This window comes from Papilio machaon, chromosome 10, assembly GCF_912999745.1.
Source record: "Papilio machaon chromosome 10, ilPapMach1.1, whole genome shotgun sequence".
NCBI lineage: Eukaryota > Metazoa > Arthropoda > Insecta > Lepidoptera > Papilionidae > Papilio > Papilio machaon.
Genome location: NC_059995.1, coordinates 8,431,283 through 8,443,749, shown reverse-complemented (window position 1 = coordinate 8,443,749; position 12,467 = coordinate 8,431,283). Strand labels below are relative to the sequence as shown.

Here is a 12,467-nt window from a genome sequence, read left to right as displayed (position 1 = left end):
ACTCCATTTCCTACGAGAGCACGTAATCTGACTCGAATTCAGGTTAATCATGATAAATTGAAACAAAATATAACGGAATCCTGTGTAATTTTTCAAGCCGATTTCTTCTACCAAGGCTTCTGCAGTAATTTTACCCTGTCACGTATAATTATTATCAAATACATAATATTAGAGCGTCGGTGGCTCAGGGGTTAAGCACTTGACTTGCAATCTGCAGGTCCTAGGTTCGAATCCCTCTATGTTTCAATGTGTTTTTCGATTTTCGATTTACATATTTACAGTTATCCGACGTTCTTAAGATGAAGGAAAACATCGTGATGCAACCTGCACATATCTGAGAATAAATTCAATGATATGTGTGAAGTCAACCAACCCGCACTTGGCCAGCGTGGTTGACTATGGGCTAGTCACCCCTAACTTGGGGTAGGCTCCGGAACCCTCAGTAGGGACGTATAGTGAGCTGATGATGACATAATATTTTGTTTCATTAATGTCAAAATGTCGAAACCTATTTGAAAGCAATTTCGTAATCCTTTAAAAATAGGGAATACATAATTAAATTTGCACAAAATAATTTTCAGTTACCAAAAATGTTCTATTGTTTATATTTGAAATTTCGAGCTCAAAGGAAATTCTGATATTGAGCCCGCATCTTTGCGTAATACAATTGTAACCAGATAAGCAGTTGAAGATTTTATACTTTTGTTTGTCTCTCTGGTGTACAAAGTTATTGAAATAATATTTTAAAAATACAAGCCAGACTGACTGTAGGGTATACAGAGAAAAAATACGTAGCGAATGACAAATTGAATTAACAGAGGACACATTGGAGTGTTAATACATTATACTCTTACAATGTAGACTAGACACGTTAGGCTAGGTTATGTAATTGTAATACAAACGCTAGGCTAATCTGTAGCTTATGCATGTAAATTTCGAATTTAAAACCGTCAAGGACCAACGTGTGTTACCTGAAGTCGACAAAAAAAAAAATGAAAAACTTTCGGTATTTCTGACTTAGTATTAAATCTGTTTATTCGTTCGAGTATGTGTTAATTCTGTTGTTAACAAAAGTATCAACTAACCCACGTTCGTTAAAATTTATAACACTTTTCAAAGTGCCATCAAAATGATTTGTTGTACAATTTGTGTCTGGGATCGAGCAATAAAAATTCAGTATCTGATAAAACGGTTGCGCCTTTTTATATAGCGTGACGATTTTTACATTTGATGTAGCTTTTTATTGTTTTTGTTTAGTGTTAAATGTTGCTATTCTTTCCCATCTTAAAACCTCAGATTTTTTTTATACTGAATAAGCTAACGCTTGACGACGATCCCGCCTGATGAAGTGATGATCTGGTCTAAAGATGGTATGCTCTAGCTTTGTAAATGCCTATTCACTCTACTCCTAAAGGCCCCCACATCGTACTTGGAAGTACAAAAACTGACACCGGAAACCTGTTCCAATCCTTTCCAGTACGCACAAGGAACGATGACTCAAACCTTTTCTTTCAATGACAAAAGTTTATAAGAATAAATATAAAAAAAGTTACGGTGGATTTTTTTAAAAATTTTGTTCTCCATATACCTAGCAGAATTCTACTAGCGTAACACTATTAATACATGTCGTTGTCTCTGTTTTGTGAAAAAGAATGAAAGGGATGACAATATTTATACAAGTGACAATATTTTTATAAGGCAATGAAATTGTACGGTTAGTTATATAGATAAATGTTGCAGCTAATTAAAAAAATAAGTAACTGGCAGCACAGAAAAGTAAAAAAGCGGTTCCATTCATTCCGATTTGATAAAACATTTCTCAATATTCAGTCCACTTTAGGTAAAGTTTCTCAATAACACCGCCGACTGGGACGTTACTTCAAGCTCTTTTTATTTTGTGGACATTTGAGAATCTTTTTTTGTTTAGTTCAGTTATAACTCCAAAGTAATAAATAACAGAAATATTTTTTTTGTAAAATAAAACTTCTTCAAGTAATAATAATGATGTTGGAAATTTTTAACTTTAATAGTAAAATTTCTACTAAAAATTATTTTTGTACAATGTGAAAAACTCTGGAACAAAATATTTTTATTTTTGCCAAGAACACTTTTAATTCATTAACCTACCTTAACCTTTGAAAAACTTTTATAGCTTTAACCTTTCTAACATAAGTTTAGAAGCTTTCAAATATTAAGAAAGTATTCTAACAACTTTTTTCAATTGCGACTTGTTCTTTTGATTGAAACGAGGAAAGTAAGAAGGAAATTTTTGCGACTCAAGTTATCAACTAATTAAATAAACTTTTTCGGAGATTAAGTTCCCTGGGAGTTTTACCAAAAAATCAATCCTAAGAGTATTTTTAGTTCACGTTTAAATGTCTCGGAGTAATTTTAAATGTGGACATTGAAAAATAAACCTTCAAATCTTTAGTAGTTCTTAACCTTATTTTATTTTTATTTAATTTAATTTTTAAATTAGACTTAAAACGGAATACTTATTTGAAAAATGCTTCTATTAATTCTAGAGAGTCTTTTGTAGTAGAGCCGGAGAAGTAGGGGGGGGGGCACTACAAAGGCTCCAATATAGAATATCTAATAAGCAACGCGAACACGAAACAAAGGAATTACCAAGCTAATAAAACCAAATTAAGACGGGCACCGGCACTATTGTTGTTCCTTACGAATTAATACCTCCCTAAATTAATTACGAATACCAAAGAATTTGGTTCACTAACATCAAACAGATGGTGTCTAGTGTCTGGATCTTTTTATATTATCAACATTAGGCAATTATCTTTAACAATATGTAAGTATACTCCTAAATAAGGTACTTGTAACTTGTCGTAGGCGTTTCATAATTTACAAATATACTTAACATTTTTAAGTTGCCATTGATCGTCCGACTTACGTCATTTCAGGAAACATGGTAATTTAGGTAACTGAAAGCTTTAGAAGTTGTAAAGGCCCAAAATAGTGTAATATTTACCCAATTATATGTCTGTGAATATATTGAATACCTCATGTATACGTGTATGGATTTATTTTGTATGGAAAAATACTTCGCAATTAACAAAGAGCATTTACTAAAACAATGGAATCAAAAAAGCTTTGATCGTGTGTAACAATGACGAGAGATTTCATGAACAATTCAGTAACCAAGCGGTAATATATTTTCAACAAAGCTTTGAAGTTGGACGCAAAAGAGTTGTAATTGAAAAAAGGGTTTCAACGTTGCCCTTTTGTGCAAACGGAATTGTTAAAAAATTTATCTTATTTAATTGCGTAGGTTAGACTTTTAGCATTTGTTTTTTTTTTTAATTTAATTGATGTAATTTTGTTTACTGTGATTTTATGTACGGTTTTATTTCAGATTCAAATATTTTATAATGTATAATATACCACTTTAAAATAAATATCTTTTACTATTACGACAGTTGTCCAAATTCGAGAAATAAAAATAGGTTAAATGACGTTGACAGTTTTTACTTAAATTGGAAAAAGTTTTCTAGGTTTAGTAAAAACCGAAGAGAAATAGGCAAAGATAGAAGATAGATTTAATGAAATAAAATAAAACAAAATGAAACATGTTAATTAAAAGTAAGGTAAAGTAACCTCTTTGAAAAAAGAACACAAAATGTTATTTTAAAAAAGCATTTTTAAAACGTGAAACACAGCCACTTCAGGCGGTCCGGAAAGTGGCGGTGCTACAACGGTTTTGTACTAAAATAACCCACAAATGTAACGCGCGAACATCTCTCGCCATATTGACATAACATTTACAGTTTTATTTGTACGTCAGTTTTAATAGAATTTATTAAAAAGTTGTTTATTTAACATACGTGTTAAAATACAGCTGCTTATTTCGCACGTCATCAACTATTTTCATGAAAAACACAAAACGAAAAAATTCCCATAAGTAATTTTTGTAGTTTTTACAAAAATGGATGTAAGAACAAAAGTTAGAGCTTATAATAGAAAAAAAATGTTTTATTAATGACTAGCTGTCGCCCGCGACTCCGTCCGCGCGTAATTAAAAAAAACGTAATAAGTAGCCTAAGTGTTCTTCAAGACTATGTTCGTAATCCGTTGAGCCGTTCTGGAGATACAACATTCGCATTTATAATATTAGTAAGATTTATATTTATTTTTATATCACCCCTTTACAAAAACAACGTGATATTTTTTAAAACACAACTTTACATGAGAACAATTTTTAACATTTCGTCGTTGAGAAATTCTTATTTCATACTAAATTGAGTTTTTTGGATATTTTCAGACAGCAAAAAAAAAATTGTTTTCCGATGTTAAAATTATCAATATTATAGAATTTATCAACGCTTAAATGTTTAAATTTGCATTCATGTAAAGTTGTGTTTTAAAAAATATCACGTTGTTATTTTAAAGATGCGATATATTTAGACTAACTTTTATACTATTTACATATAGGTATAGTATATGACTTAAGTCAATAAAAGGCTTATCATAATAATAAAAATTTAAACTTACTTAAATTTAAATAAATATACAACACATTGAGCACATACTGTATTTAATCACTAATTAGTTTAATTATACAGAAATGAGGGAAAAGCGCCTGTGGTTAGAAACTGCGTGAAAATGATAAAGTGCCTCTTGAAAGAGAGGTTGGGTCTGGCCTTTATAAATATATACTTAGGTTTATGTGCAAAGGAACGAAAATAAGAATGACAGAAAAATAAATGACCTAATAGAATTTTTTTCCATTTAAAACCGCTATCGTAAATTTAAGAACTCTGAGGAGTAACTTGCAATGATTCAATTACATATCTAAAATATAAAATTCTCGTGTCACAGTTTTCGTCACCGTACTCCTCCGAAACGGCTTGACCGATTCTCATGAAATTTTGTGAGCATATTCAGTAGGTCTGAGAATCGGCCAACATCTATTTTTCATTTTTTTTTTACTGCGCGCGGACGGAGTCGCGGGCGACAGCTATTAGAATATGTTTTATTATTCAATTTGCAAAGTACAACAAAAAACATATATAAAACTGTTAAATAATTTACATAACCGTGCTCCAGTACGATGCTTTTTTATTCAGATAAAATACTCAAACAAGAGTAAATAATACCAACATCGTTTATGTAAATCACTGAAAAACTCCTTCTAGACTAAATTTCATCGAGATCCGTTGAGCAGTTCTGGAGATACCTTCTCATCTAAACCATCCATATATCCATACATCAAAACTTTCGTATTAATAATATTAGTAACTAAAAAGTAAGATATTTTTTTAAGTCTTATTAAATTTTTTAAAGTCTGAGTTTTCTATATTCCAGGCTAAAATAATTCATGATAAAAGTAACATAATTTTTCATCATAACAAAACTTTCAGATGTTAATTTGAATAAACACGATGCGTACAAAAAGATCCCGACATTTTTCCTTCTATTAATTATTCATTACATGAACCTGTTTCCATATTCTACGTAGGTTGTTTGTGTTGGGGAACTTTGTAAAAGTTAAATTAACTTTTTTTTTCTTAATACTGATCAAGTAAGTATGTTTCTGATTGTCTTAGAAATAATTCAACCAAACAATACTAAGTAATGGAAAGTCTACAGAACGTGATATAATTGTAACTTGAAACAAAGCTCGAGCGACGGGCCGCGAGATAATACCAGTCGGACTCACTCTGATGGACTGGAAACTAGTCGGTGCCGACACCAGACAAATACGTTAAAATATGAAATTATATATCGATAAATAGTATTGACATTTTGGAATATACGTTAGCTTTTCTGGACCCTAGATATTCAATTGTTTCAGTTTAATTTCTTCGTAGAAATTAATACACTGTTACTTTATTCCATATTAAATTTAAACTGCTTGAAATTGGCGAAAATGTAGAACACTTTTTTTCCTCTTCATATCCTCTTCTGATAACGGTAGGAAGGGGAATTCGACTCGGCGTTTGAAGGGACTTATAAGAAGGAGTAATACCCACTTTGTGTACCTCCTCTGTCCATTTAAGGTAAAATACTGATAATTTGTTTGAGATGTTTATGAGTAGATTTTAATATATAGATAAAAAGTAAATTATGTATTATGTTATATATTTAAATTATATTAAAAAGTTTTGTCGCCTAAATAATACGAACGAAACAATATTCAAATTTAAATCAGTCCCCGAGAACATTATAAGTTTTAATGGAATCGTGTCAATGTATACCGATAATTACCTTCGTATATTATTATGTATACTGATTATTTGCTAAGGCTGTTTCTATAAAGATTGTTAGTGTCGTTTACTACGGCTGAAACAAAATAGTATCGTCATCCCTTTCATTATAACTAAAATAAACAGAGATAAACAATGTTTCTCTACCTTTTTCGATAGTGCTTAGAGACAAAAACAAGGCTTAAATTTTAAACTTTGCAATTACATATACTTTATTCTAAAGGATATCATTTCAATTCAAATGTACTTGAAGATCATGTTTTTATATATTTTAATTAAAGAATTAGTTTGCAGTTTCCGCTGATACTTAAAATAATGATGAAAAAAATCTCTTTTCCTGTTAACAAATCATATAAAGATATATGAATACAACTGTTAACCTAAAAAAACCTGGAAAAAGTACGTGTATAGTGAAGCGCTCTCACGAACTGGGTCGAGAGATGTCAAACATTACCAACAAAATATCAAGTGGTTTTAATTTGACGCCACCGAAGAAAATTTCGTGACCTAATTTGAACTCGTTTTGGCAAATTTATATTTTGCTAAAATTTTGTAGTAGGCATCAAAACATCTTTTAATTTTCGTATGCTACTATTTGTTTCTCGAGGACAAAATAATGTCAATTACATGAAGTCTCGTAGGTTATTGGACATTAACATATTTTAGAGTTGGATTGCATGTTCCTAGCATCTTAAAGTGATGAGGAATATCCACAAATATGTACGAATATAAGCCGAAGATATCTGACCCGGTGGACATAAGTTAAACTGAATATGATACCTCACTAGCTCCCCCCAATCAATTTGCCGTACTATAGCTGTCATGCCATCTTTTTTCTTTTATGCCATTTTCTACATCCATGGAGGTTTTACATAATTTGTGTCAGAAGTAACTGGGATAGCAGCGCCTCTCTCATCGGGCCAGATAACCTTGTATGACTATATGTGTGACTGTGAAATTTGTATTAATACACAATGTCGTCTCTGTAGGTATTATAGGAAAGATGACAATTTTTTTAAGAAATTCAATTCAACAAGAGCATCGGTGGCAAAGAGCGTTATGTGGAGGAGAGGTGGCTCAGGGTTTAAGCACTTGACTTGCAATCTGCAGGTCCTAGGTTCGAATTCCGCCACGTACCAATGTGTTTTTCGATTTTCGATTAACATATGTACATTTATCCAACCTGCACATATCTGAGAAGAAATTCAATGATATGTGTCAACCAACCCGCACTGGGCCAGCATGGTTGACTATGGCCTAGTCACCCCTAACTTGTGGTAGGCTCCGAGCCCCTCAGTGGGAATGTACAGTAAGCTGATGATGATGATGAACAATTTTTATTAAAGTTTGTTGACCCCTAACTCGAATATCAAACATTTTCTGGACATCAATTGTGCATTTAAAATATAAATGTAGCATTTAAAAGCAAATTGAAAAGCATAGAAAGACGTAGTATTAAATGTATCTTTGAAAAGCGCTGAGAGAAATCACTGCCAACAAAATAAGTGAACATATCAACAAAAAAGGGCGAATATAAATAATCCGTCAGAAACATGAGCCCTATGAATTGTATCGGATAAACAGGATTTGTATTATTGAAAGTTGAAGATATGACCGAAGGAAATTGAAAACAAAATGACGGAGAAAAATATGTTTTCTCATATCTATTCAAATGCTAGATGAGTTGAGGTTGAAATGTTCATTTCGATATATGATTTTTTGCAAGTAAAGCTTTCAATTCAATGTGGTATTATTTTGTGTATTTATTACTTAGCTAAGGCTAGGTACTTGCGAAGTGAAAAACGAAAAAAGTGAGGTTGTTTTTCAGTTAATTTTAAGGTTTAACAGTATATATGTATATATTTTTGTATGCATTGGCACTTATTCTAGTTCTCCAATTGCTTTATTTTTGTGATATAATAAATATTAAATGGTCCGTATTAGTTAATGGGAATAGAAGCGTTAATGTGTTATTTGTGAGCGTTCCGCAATTGCAAATTACTGATTATATTAACTATCGACATAAAATCAAATGCCATATTGGATTTACATACCGTTTAGCTTAATTACGTTCAGGTCATAGCTTTCTATATATAGATATGGCATTATAAAGCTATTATACTATAAAATAAAGGAGTTTCTGAAGTTCCTTCGTCCGTTCTTCCATTTTTTTTGAAAACACTAACTGTCGTCCCCGACTCCTTCCGCGCGAAATTAAAAAAACTAAAACAGTAATCTCCCTATGTGTTTTTTCTAGCAATGTTTTAACAACTATGTCAAATTTCAGCGAGATTCTTTAAGTGATGGAGAAAAAAAAAAAAAACTTCCATCCATATAAATATTATAGTAGTACCAAAGCTTACTCCAGACTAAATAATAAGACTGTGAAAATTCATTTAGAAATATGCCACAATAAGAACGATTTATAAAACTTTCAGGTACTTACATTTTATTAAGGTATTAATCTCTTCCCAGGTAATACTTTAAAAAGTCCCATCCAGGGTAAAGTGGCTTTTAAACTTGAGTTACTTGAGTACGTGATCTGACAGACTGAGCGCGATTATGTCTTAAATTTTTTAAGAATAATGGCCACGACAGTCTACTGTGAATTGTAAGAAATTTAAAAACAATTTTAGTAAAGGTCACAGTTTTAAGGTCGAAGATAACTTTATTGTACTTACGTAAGTTTACTTAAATTGAATAACGAGATGAACACAGCATTTTGAATTATTTTCCTAGTATTATCATCCGATAAACTGCCACAACGACGACATATCGTCAAAATTTTTAACCGTACACTACTACTTTTAAAGGAAAATGTGCCCTTCAATGACCTCTAACTGTCAGAAATTGCAACAAAAGTAAGGATTACAAAAAAAAAAATTTTTATGTCTGGAGTTATCACAAGCTCTTATTTAGTTTAACCTGTCCCAATGTTTGTTATCTAATCTTGCAAATAAAATTTGATTCATTTCCGGGTTATTGAGCTGAAATTTTTGCATACATGTGTAAATTGCGTCACAATGCATGCTGACATACTGCTAATCTGAAGCTGAAAGGTAGCTATATTAACTTTGCAATGAAATGACACAACCTCATAAACTTTTAATTTATTTTAATCGTCTTCGTATAGATTCAATTTCCAGGTAGCGTTAGATAAGTCATCAATAATAGTTATAGCAACAGTTCGTAGGTAAAGTTGTAATAAATTACCAAATTTACAATACGATTTAAATTAAAGTTAATGTTTAGTTTTGTCCAAAGTTTAATAAATAATGCCCTTTATTCCTAACTTTACACGAAACTTAATTTTGACACAGCGTTTGCAAGACACACAGTACAGTAAGACTTGTTGCTGACTTTAGTATTTTAAACTAAGCTAAGTAGAGGAGCTTTGCATCAACAAAGGAAGAAGTTGACATCAGATTTGCTTACAGATTATCGGTTTTCAATACCAAGTTGCCTAGAACTTGAACTACTTAGGAACGTCCTGAAGATGAAACACTAATTGTTCGTAAATTGCATAGCTATCTTGATTTCTCCATTTGCTCGTTATTATAATTCTAAATTGATTGTCAGTTTACAGGCTTTATTTAGCCAATATTAAATGAAAAACTTTTCGATTTACATATGAAAATTTTAGAATATTAACGGATTTATATTGTGTAAAGTATATAACATGAATCTCACATTCAATTGACAGAATTTATGTATCATGAAAAAGTTTAAAAAGAGAAAACGTTTTATCGAGTTCACTGTTAAATAAAGGTCGTTATATAGAATGATAAAATGATAAAAGAAGGGAATTTGTGTATTAAACAAAGAACAGAAATACTATCACTTGAATCAAATGCTTAATCATATACAAATGGTAGCAAAAATTAAGGTTTTTGCAATGATTTCTATAATTAACTCTAGAACTCATATATAATTTTTAATTAAAATATCACTAGTAAACTTTACAATTTTCTTCTTTAAATATTGACATGATACATTTCAAGAGAAAATTCTACCCCGTTGCTGTTTAACTATGATTAGATTTCCAAACCATTTGTCTTTTACAACCCTTAAGCTCAGTTAAGCCCGATTTCCATTTATAATTCCAACTTGTATTAATATTTGAGAGAACTTTTGGGAATACGGACAAGGAATAAGATATCCGACTTATGTTTGATTTATGACAAAGTGCCACAGATCACGCCAGCGCAGCGCAGCGCAGCGCAGCGCCACGAGGAAAGATAAATGCTTGATGTACGATTAAATTTGAATGTTCCTCACATCGAGGGAGGACATCAGAGGTTACACAAACTTGAATTTCACTGAAATTCAACGGATATTTTTTAAAGAAATGCAAAAAAAAATTGGTGAAATCTGTTTAAATTTAACATTAAATGTGCAAACGTTTCAACTATCAATTATGCTCCACCACACAACATACCAATTTTTATTTATAGCAAACAATTATAACAGCATTAATAAAAGAGCTAATCTTTGTATCGTGACAAATTAAACAGCGACATCTATCGGTTTAACTATTAACTTCGTATTAAAAGGTATCAAATTACAGTGGACCTAGCACAAATATTTGTGACATCACCACCGTATCATCATCCACAAAATTTGTATTAAAAATAAAATTTGTAGTAATGTAAAATACACTAAAAATCTCATACTAATTTCGACATCATTGACGATAAGGATACGAAGACAATTCTCACAAATATTCGTGCTAGGCCCACTGAAAAGATTTTGCTTCCTCTCCTAAAATTACTTTAAATTGTCGCAATCAAATAACTCTCAAGTGAAACCACGCCCTTTGGGTCGTGTTTTAAAGGAAAGGTTTAACAAGTTTATTACATTCTTGCAAAGTTCCTGACTTCGCCGTTTTCCTCTTTTAACAGGAATTTACCGCTTTCAGATTGAACCTTTGACCCTAAAGATACATACTCAAGTGTAGTAAACGTAAAAACAGTAGTAATAAAATTAATGTAGGAATAATAAAAATTTTGTTAAATGGAATTGAACATCTTTTGTATATCTTTTTAAAAGAACCCTTTTTTATAACTAAACTGTTAAAAATGATGTTTTTACAAAGACTTATCTTTGGGTTAATGCTCATGTAAATAACTTTTTTTTAAATATAAATTAACATCAAGTAGTTCTAGTTTTTCGGCCATCAATAGATACTTTTTAGTTTTATTTCAAGTAACAAAATAAGCATGAGTGTACGACAAAAACAAAGTGTTTATTAAATTTGTTTAAGAAAAGAATCTTCTCTCCATTTTTTAAGCATAAATCTTACTAATATTATAAATGCGAAAGTTAAGATGGATGGATGAATGTCTGTTAGAAGGTATCTCCGGAACGGCTCAATGGATGTTAATGAAATTTGGCGCAGATGTAGAACATAGTCTGGAAGCTTTTAGGCTACTAATTGGAACGAAGTTCCTTATCGCGCGTTGTGAAAGGGGGCTAGACGGAAAAAATTCTTACGAAAAGTTGTCACGACACTTTTTGCTATATCACCAGGGCAACGACGTGACAATATATAACGAAAATTCATAGAAATAAAATGTACTTCTTGTGAAGACTTAAGTTTTTTATGCATAGAATAAACATTGGTTCCTTCACTAATTAATCGAAAGGAACTTCGTTCCATCCGGGTGCCCCTTGACACCTCTCAAGTTTTTTTATTCATAGAATAAACATTGATTCCTTCACTAATTAATCGAAAGGAACTTCGTTCCATCCGTGTGCCCTTTGACACCTCTCAAGTTTTTTTTTTTATCCACGGGTACTCACGGGCGACAGTTAGTGTTTTATAGTTTTAAATACACTGTACAGTTTTATGATTCGGACAATTAAGTTAAGTTTGTAGACACTAGAACGATTTTTAAAACTCTAAGATCAAAGGTTCCATGGTGTAACGGTTAGCACTCTGGACTCTGAATCCAGCGATCCGAGTTCAAATCTCGGTGGAACCTGAACACTTTCTTTTATAATTAGATAGAAATTTAATTTTCATAAGCATTATTTTTACATCATATGATGTAGAAGTGGGATTTTTAAATGTTATAGTCTTACCTTTAATAGTTCAAATATGCTAACTTTAAAATATCTTACAATGTCAATAACGGATAATATTTATTTTATACTATTCTAGAAAAATCCAGGAGTATAAAGTATTTATTTATTTATTTATTTATTTATTTAGATACACCAACAGGTAAATTATAACACATGCAC

At 31.2% G+C, this 12,467-nt stretch overlaps 1 non-coding gene across 1 annotated transcript; it reads left to right on the top strand.

Moving 5' to 3' along the window:
* The first annotated feature begins 12,133 nt into the window (after window positions 1–12,133).
* Window positions 12,134–12,205, top strand: Trnaq-cug. Its single transcript has one exon. It is a non-coding gene; the product is annotated as a tRNA-Gln (tRNA).
* Window positions 12,206–12,467: the final 262 nt, after the last annotated feature.